We start from the raw sequence: 7,470 nt of genomic DNA, 5'->3' as shown, positions 1-7,470 counted from the left end.
TGTGATCAAAGAAAAATTTAAACTGATGGTGGAAAATGACAAGATAAACAAATGAACCTCAGCAAGAAATGGCAACTTACACTGGCTATTTCATTCAGCGCACGGTTAATTATCTGCTCGACCTCCATGGAGTCGGTACCAATGATGGCCTCTCAGCTACGTCGATGGCTCGATATTTTAGTCATCCTCTCCTTGGTCGAGCTAAGCTCGATACTCGTCAAGGCGTCTCCTGTTTAATCAGGAGTTATCTGGTCGACAGGTGTAGGAGGAGGTATCTGGTCGGCAGGCGCTTCAAGAGGAGTGTGATCGACAGGAGCTAGGGGAGACGTCTAGTCGAGGGGGGGCGGAGGAGGTGTGCTTTCCCGAGAAGGAACTGGCACTTGAGGATTCCTAGACTGAGGTTTTTTCGTCAGGGGGTTCTTGCTGCTTTCACCTCGATGTGGCCTACTCCCTTTTTTCTTGCTCGAAGGAGCAGCAGGTGCAGCTTCACTATAAAGCTCGAAAAAATCTTTATATGACATGGCTGCAAAATAGAAGCGAATAGTCAGATAATGTGGATGGAGTTATCTACTAAATCAAGAAAATAAGTTCAAGGAAATTATATGTAAGACACCCGAGCTACAACTACTGGTCGCTACACTATTTATTGTACTACTGCTACACTCACTCTCTGGCTTGAAGAAGTCTGAATTTAAATTAGGAGTGTATTTAAAGTTGTCGTCCCCGTCAAATAAATGACAGGGAATAGGCAAACTCTCTAAGAGTGAAAGGTCAGTACCGTTCTCATCTGATGATTCAAGAATAGGTTCGGGGTATTCAAGAACCTTCTGTTTACCCTTTCCTGAAGGAGCAGGGGCAGCAGCTGCTCGCGGGGTGCTGGAGGGTTCCCTGATAGTCACTCCCATTGTCCTCCTCTTTGGAGGTTGTGGCACATCATGGTGCTGCTCGGGAACTTCTCCACCAGTATCACTCCCCGCAGTTGTTTCCCTCACATCCTGGCGATGAGCCAAAAGGCCAACCAGCCTTAGATTTTTCTCCGTGACCAGCTCCTTCACGCTTTTTTCTATGTCAGTCATGCTGGCCAGGGATGCAGCTCGTATCTCAATCTCTGGAGTGGGAGCTGGTCGATGCCATGGACCTGAAGAATACTAAAATTCTAAGGAATGTGCGGAAAAGCTAAAGGAAATTAAACGACCAGTAAATGAAGAATTTACCTCCTTCGGTGAAGGCCAGATTGTTAGCGACTAGATCTGGAGTTAAAAAGTACTTCTGGAAGTACTTTCCCATGTTGGACTTGTGGGTGATCTCACTCAGGAAGGTGCGAGCTGACTCTTGGTGGTAAATATGGAAGAACCCCGTGTTGTTGTGATTGGGGTTGGACTTGAGATCGAACAGATAGTTGATCTCGTGTGGCATCGGGATGGGCCACTTCTTATGAATGTATAGGATATAGAGAGCAGAAACTACTATATACCCATTTGGTGTTATTTGAAAGGGAGCGACCTCAAAGTAGTTGGCCACCCCTTGGAAAAACAAATGAAGAGGCAAGGTTGCCCCTACCTCGATATGATATCTCGACCCGGCGCTATATGCGCCCCCATGCAAGTTTGCCCACTGGGCGATGGTGGGCTTGACTAGGGTTATCCTAGGAAGTCCATACTTCTTGAGATAATTCCCTACCATCTTATCTGTGATGTTGCTAGGAGGTACCACGTACCATTCGACTTCTGGTTGAAGGACGTCCCTAGGTTGGGCCTTTGTTTGGATTTCTGGCTGGGAAATGTAATCAGACTGAGGTTTGGGCGATGGATTTTTAGCCCGAGGATTAGGTTGTATGGCTGGAGGAAAGGTTGTTTTCCTTTTCTTTCGGGCGGTGGATTTTACTCGACCTATGTTTGATGGACTGGTTGAAGGTCTATTAGAAGGGGTATGAGAAAAATTCGGGATAAGTAACGACGACTGTTCCTGATATTTGAGCAACTGGGCGAGAAATTCATCGTTGATCGGCCTCTCACCTCCCCACGGATCGTGCATGAAAATCTGCGAACAGAGAAGGCGAGATGAGAATCAATGGCCAAAAGACCAAGAAAGTGTAAAAGTTGGAATAGCGTTGCTCATGTATAAAAGTTATGCTTCTATACGACCAGCAACATTCTAACAAAAACACAAAATTTTATTCGAACAGTTTGGAAAATGGATTAAAAAGCAAAAGTGAAAAGTTTTTCAAGAAACACTTTTCGACTCTAAAAGGGCGGGAGAACCCTAGTTTTTTCTACATGCTTAAAAATCGAATTTTCACTTCGATTTTACGCCCTAAATTAATAGTCCTAACTCCCGAATTGATTCCTAAGCCTCATGAAGTGTTATTTCTTTATCCTATTATGCTCGAACATATGTACCCGTTTACTCCAAAACAATTTCTTTCAAGAAAATTCAAGAAATCAAGGTCCGAAATAGATATAGAATAGATATTGCATGGCATCCCGACGACTAAAAAATTCAAGAAACTTACTTGGATAAAGATTGGAGTAAATCTCTCTGAGATGCTAAGTCAAGTGGCTGGGCAGAAGCTTCGCGGATCATCAAGATCGTCTGAGTTTCTGGGTTTTCTACGCCTTGTTCATCGATGTTCTTATGGAGAAAGTGAAATGTAAAAAGTAAAAAGTAATTTTGAAGGGTTATTTATATTGGTCAAGGTGCAGTTACCTAGGTAATCATAAGGGGTAACTTACTACAGCATGGGTAAGTGTAATAGCCGTCAAACCATTTTTGGGAAACTGCAATGATATGATTGGTTCCCTTTTTCGAGAAGGCATGGACGACTCTGACAGATTTGACAAGGCATATGAAAGGTCGGTTGTCTAAGTTTACTTTATGCTGGTCGCAGTAAAATAAACTTGGGGGGAAAATGTTTACCCAAAAACGGCTCCTGATGACGTGGCAGGATCGACCTACACGTGGTAGGCACGTGGAAACTTTAAAAGAATGAATCCTATTCGATCATCAACCAGAGATTTATTGATTTATCAAGCATCATGCTTAGGTACGACCAGTCTAGTTGCATACTTTCATTTACTTCCTTTTGGATATGCAATCTTGTAATATTTGCATTAATTATATTTTGTTTTATTACCATGATACGCAAGTCTTAATTGTAATTAAGGCCCATCGGCCCATGTAACCTCTTTGAGCCTATAAATAAGACTTAAAAGGGCTCAAGGGAGAGGATTTTTTGAACCTTTGATCTTGGTATCCGGAGAGAAGAATATAGTGTGATTTTCACCGAGGTTATAATCCTCTCAAGGCTTGTGAAACTCGTGAACCCTAGTTCATTGATCACAGTGTTGGGATTCAATATCAATAAGAACATTAAGTGGACGTAGGTCATTACCATCCAATTGGGGCCGAAACACTATAAATCGTTTGTGTCGTTTGTTTTCCATTTGATTTTTCTTCTTGTTTTCATCCCATTTTTTATCATTTATCTGACTCTGTGTCGTTGACCAATTTGAGGGTCAACATAACTCTATACACATATAAAGTTTGAAATATCCTTGCCCCTTTATCTTCTTCTTCCTTCCCCATTCTCTTCTTCTGCTTTTCCTTTTTCTTTCTCCTCGCCTCACTCACGGCTAGCCACTCTCATTAAAAAAATTATGCTGCCTCTAGCATTGGTTCTGTCACCGTTCGTGGTGTGGAGGCACTATTTTTACTCTATATCTCTTCATCTTTTAAATATTTTATATTTTAAAAGTTTTCAAAGTTGAATGAAAAAAGTTGTTGATAAGGGTCATTGTAATTGTAGTTTATAAATTATGGGTGTTTTATATAGTAGTATATATTAGATTTTAGAAGTGTTATGGGTTGACACTTTGCCAAAAAAAAATATGATTTATATGTTGAGTGACAAATATTATTTGATTTTTGCGATTTGCAATTTTTATACTCGGATCAAGTTTAGACATCCTACGGACCAAGTCTGGACTTAGTTCGGACAATGTTTGGACTATGTTCGAAAAAAGTTTGAACTTGCTCTGAACTTAATTCGGACCAAGTTTATACATAGTTCAGACAAATTTCAGACATGATGTGTACCTATTCGGACATGTCTGAAGTTCGGACCTAGTTTGGACCAGGTTTGGACTTAATTTGGACTAAGTTCAGACCAATTTCAGACATGATGTGAACCTGTTCAAACATGTCTGAAGTTCCGACTTAGTTCAAACCTTGTTCAGGCTTAGTTCGTGTAGCGTCCAAAATTTGCTAATAAGGCTTAGGGCCTTGATTAGCATGCCTGGAGGGAAATAATTGATTTAATTATGTTAATAAATGAATTTAATGATTATGTGATTAAAAATGCATGTTTAGGTGAGTTAAATATGCATGTGGGCCCCATTTGGCTATTAGGGACATATTTGTAATTTTTTCCCTTTGAGGGCATAAATGCAATATTTGTGTACATTTTGATTGATAGCACATGTGAGTGGTGATATATTTGTAATGCACGATCCGAGACGGTCCTAGGGAGCAGTTTAGCTAAAAAGTCACAACGGGGTCAAATATGCGGCTCAGGAGGAGCCTAGGGGTATTTTGGGAATGTTATATGTGTTCGCGATTTATCGAGTAATGGGTAATAATTTAGCAATGACTTGGACATGTTGGGGTTAAATAAGGATTTATAGGAATACTCGAGGAATTAGCGAGATGAGGCAAATGACGGATTTATTAAAAGGATAAGAGTTAAGTTAGGGGCAATTTGGTCATTTTGGTGTAAGGGGGATAACTTAGGCTTTATAAGTCTAGAACTAATCAGAAGAAACATACTCTCAGACTTCCCACTCTCTCTCTCTCGATCACATCTCTCTCTCTCATGAGGCTTGGGAGGTTTTGGGACTTTTGAGGGGAAAGATTTGAAATTTGGGGCTATGAATTGGGGAATAAAAGTTAGGAGCAGGATAAAGACAGCTGAGGGTCGAAACCATCTTTGAGGTAAGGCTTCTTGTTCTGGTTTTTAGGGATTTATGCCATGTTTTAAGTTTTTTCTTCTAGGTTCAAACTTGAGTTCTGATTGTGAGTTTGGTTATGGAATAATTTATGGAGTTATTGTGATGCTTAGGCTGTGTGGATGAGAATTTTAGACTTAATTATGAGTTTAATTGATGTTTGAATTATGAAAATATGGATTTAGGATTGAGGAAAACATAGGAAAAATGGTGATTTTCTGGGTTTGGAGGCTCGAGCTGCGGCCTTGTTCTTCAGGCGTCGTGGCCCGTGTGTGTCGAAGAGGCTTGAAGCCTCTGTCTGCCCAGGCACGCCACGGCCCAAGGATTGGAGCGCCGCGGCCCGTGTCCCTTAACAGAGAGGCATTTTTCCTCTAACTTGAGGTGCACTGCAGCCCTTAAGGGTCTAGGCCGTGGCTCAAATTCAAATTATTGACTATTTGAAGGATTTTAGCTTGGGAACCCAAATGTTAAGGCTCAGAAAGGATTTTACCACCCAGTTTGGTAGAATCCAAGGTCCCGGAGGCTAGAATTATATTCTGAAATTATTTGTTGGATTAGAGCTTAATGGATGGCTATTGTGAATGTGTTGTGACTAGGTATTCAACAAGGCTCAGGTTAGAGGACTTTGCTCGGGATTGCGGTGCTCAAGAAGCTTACGACACAGGTAAGAAAACTATTATACCGGTAGAGCAGGGCGTGGCCCTATTGTCTGTATTGTAGGGCATGACCCTATTGATTGGATTTCAGGGCATAGCCCTATTGTTTGCGTTTAAATATTTGTTGATATTATGTTATGTAGTGTATATTTGTGAATGAACGATGAAGGTCGGGAACGACGAAGGCCGAGAAAGGCAAGAAGCTGAGTACGGCAAGGGGCCGGGAACCGCATTGAGCATGCGGAGTGTAGAGCCGAGTATGGCAAGGGGCCCGGAACGACGTTGAGCACGTAGAGTGCAAGCTGTTAGGGCGATACCCTCCTAGGATGCTGGTGTCATCCTCTCGGTGAAGACCGCAAACCCAAGGCCTGGTAAAGTGCCTGGGATGGCATGGCCGCTATGTGTTTAGTCTGTTGGCTGCTTTGTTATATGTTGTTGATAAATATGCATATGTTATTTGTTTTGTGTTGAGTTTTCTTGCTGGGCTTCGGCTCAGAAGTGCTCTATGATGCATGTAAGGGCAAAGGAAAGGTCGACCAACCATGAGTACGAAGAGCATGGAGCGATGGGTACATGTTCGGCCTACCTGGCTGCCACTGCCGGGTTTATTTTTGGGAAAATGTTATGTACTAACTTGAATTTGTCACCTTGTCGATCCTAAATGTATTTTGAGTTGTAAATATTTTCTAAACAATATTTTGGGATCCTAAATGTTTAACTTTTAGTATTTTCAATAAATAACCAAATGTTTTATATTTAATGCCTTTAAACGACCGTCAACACAGTTTATCTACACTTTTAACCTAAAACCTCGATTAGCTAGTGATTGGCACGTTTTAAACTCACTTAGTAATGACTCTAAGGAAGTAGGACGTTACAGTTCAGGACCAAGTTCGGACCAAATTCAAACCTTTTAAGCTTAACTTGTTCCGAACAAGTCCGAACTTGGTCCGAACCATTTCCAAAGTTGGTCCAAACCATGTCTGAATTTGGTCCGAATTTGGACCAAACCATGTCCGTACTTTGTCTAGACTTGGTCCGAACTTGGTTCGAACTATGTCCAAATCTTGTCTGAACTATGTACGAACTTAATCCGAACATGTTCGAATTCAGCTAACACTAAAATCACAATAAATTTGTCATCTCAACATGAATTCATTTTTTTTGTAAAGATTCACCCTAAAACAATGCAAAAAATAATATAAACTATTATATAACATACCCATAACCTAAACAACAAATCACTTACCTATTATCAAATTCTCTTTATTTCTTCAACTTTGACAACTTTCAAATAATTAAATTACTGAGATTATGACTTTGTGAGGTAGATAGAACAAAATTAAAAGAAAAAACATAAAAATCGTGACTACAAGTTGTGGTTGTAATTCGTGAGTGTGGTGATGGCTGTGAGAAGAAGATAAGCTAAATGGTGGATGTATGTCGTGAGGTCAGAGGAGTGAGGGGGAAAGAAAGAAAAGAAAATAGCCCTAATTTAGTTTAAGGGTAATTTGAACTTTTCAATTGGGTCGGGGTTATTTTTATAAAAAATAAAATTGGAAAGGTATATAAATATCAATATAGGATAAAAGAAAGTTATTTAACTATTACTTTTGGTCGATCAGAGCTTTCAGATTATTTTGATGCATTTTAAATTATTATTATTATTATATGTAGTTTTGGCTTATAGATTGAAATAGATAACTATTTTCTAGTTGTTAGTGCAAAACTGCTAGTCAGTTGAAACATTTTAATTTTGTTTTATATTGGTTACACCCAAATTTCGACATTGTCATAAATGAGCCTCAAAA

This window comes from Humulus lupulus, chromosome 4, assembly GCF_963169125.1.
Source record: "Humulus lupulus chromosome 4, drHumLupu1.1, whole genome shotgun sequence".
NCBI lineage: Eukaryota > Viridiplantae > Streptophyta > Magnoliopsida > Rosales > Cannabaceae > Humulus > Humulus lupulus.
Note: the sequence above shows the minus strand (reverse complement) of the source record.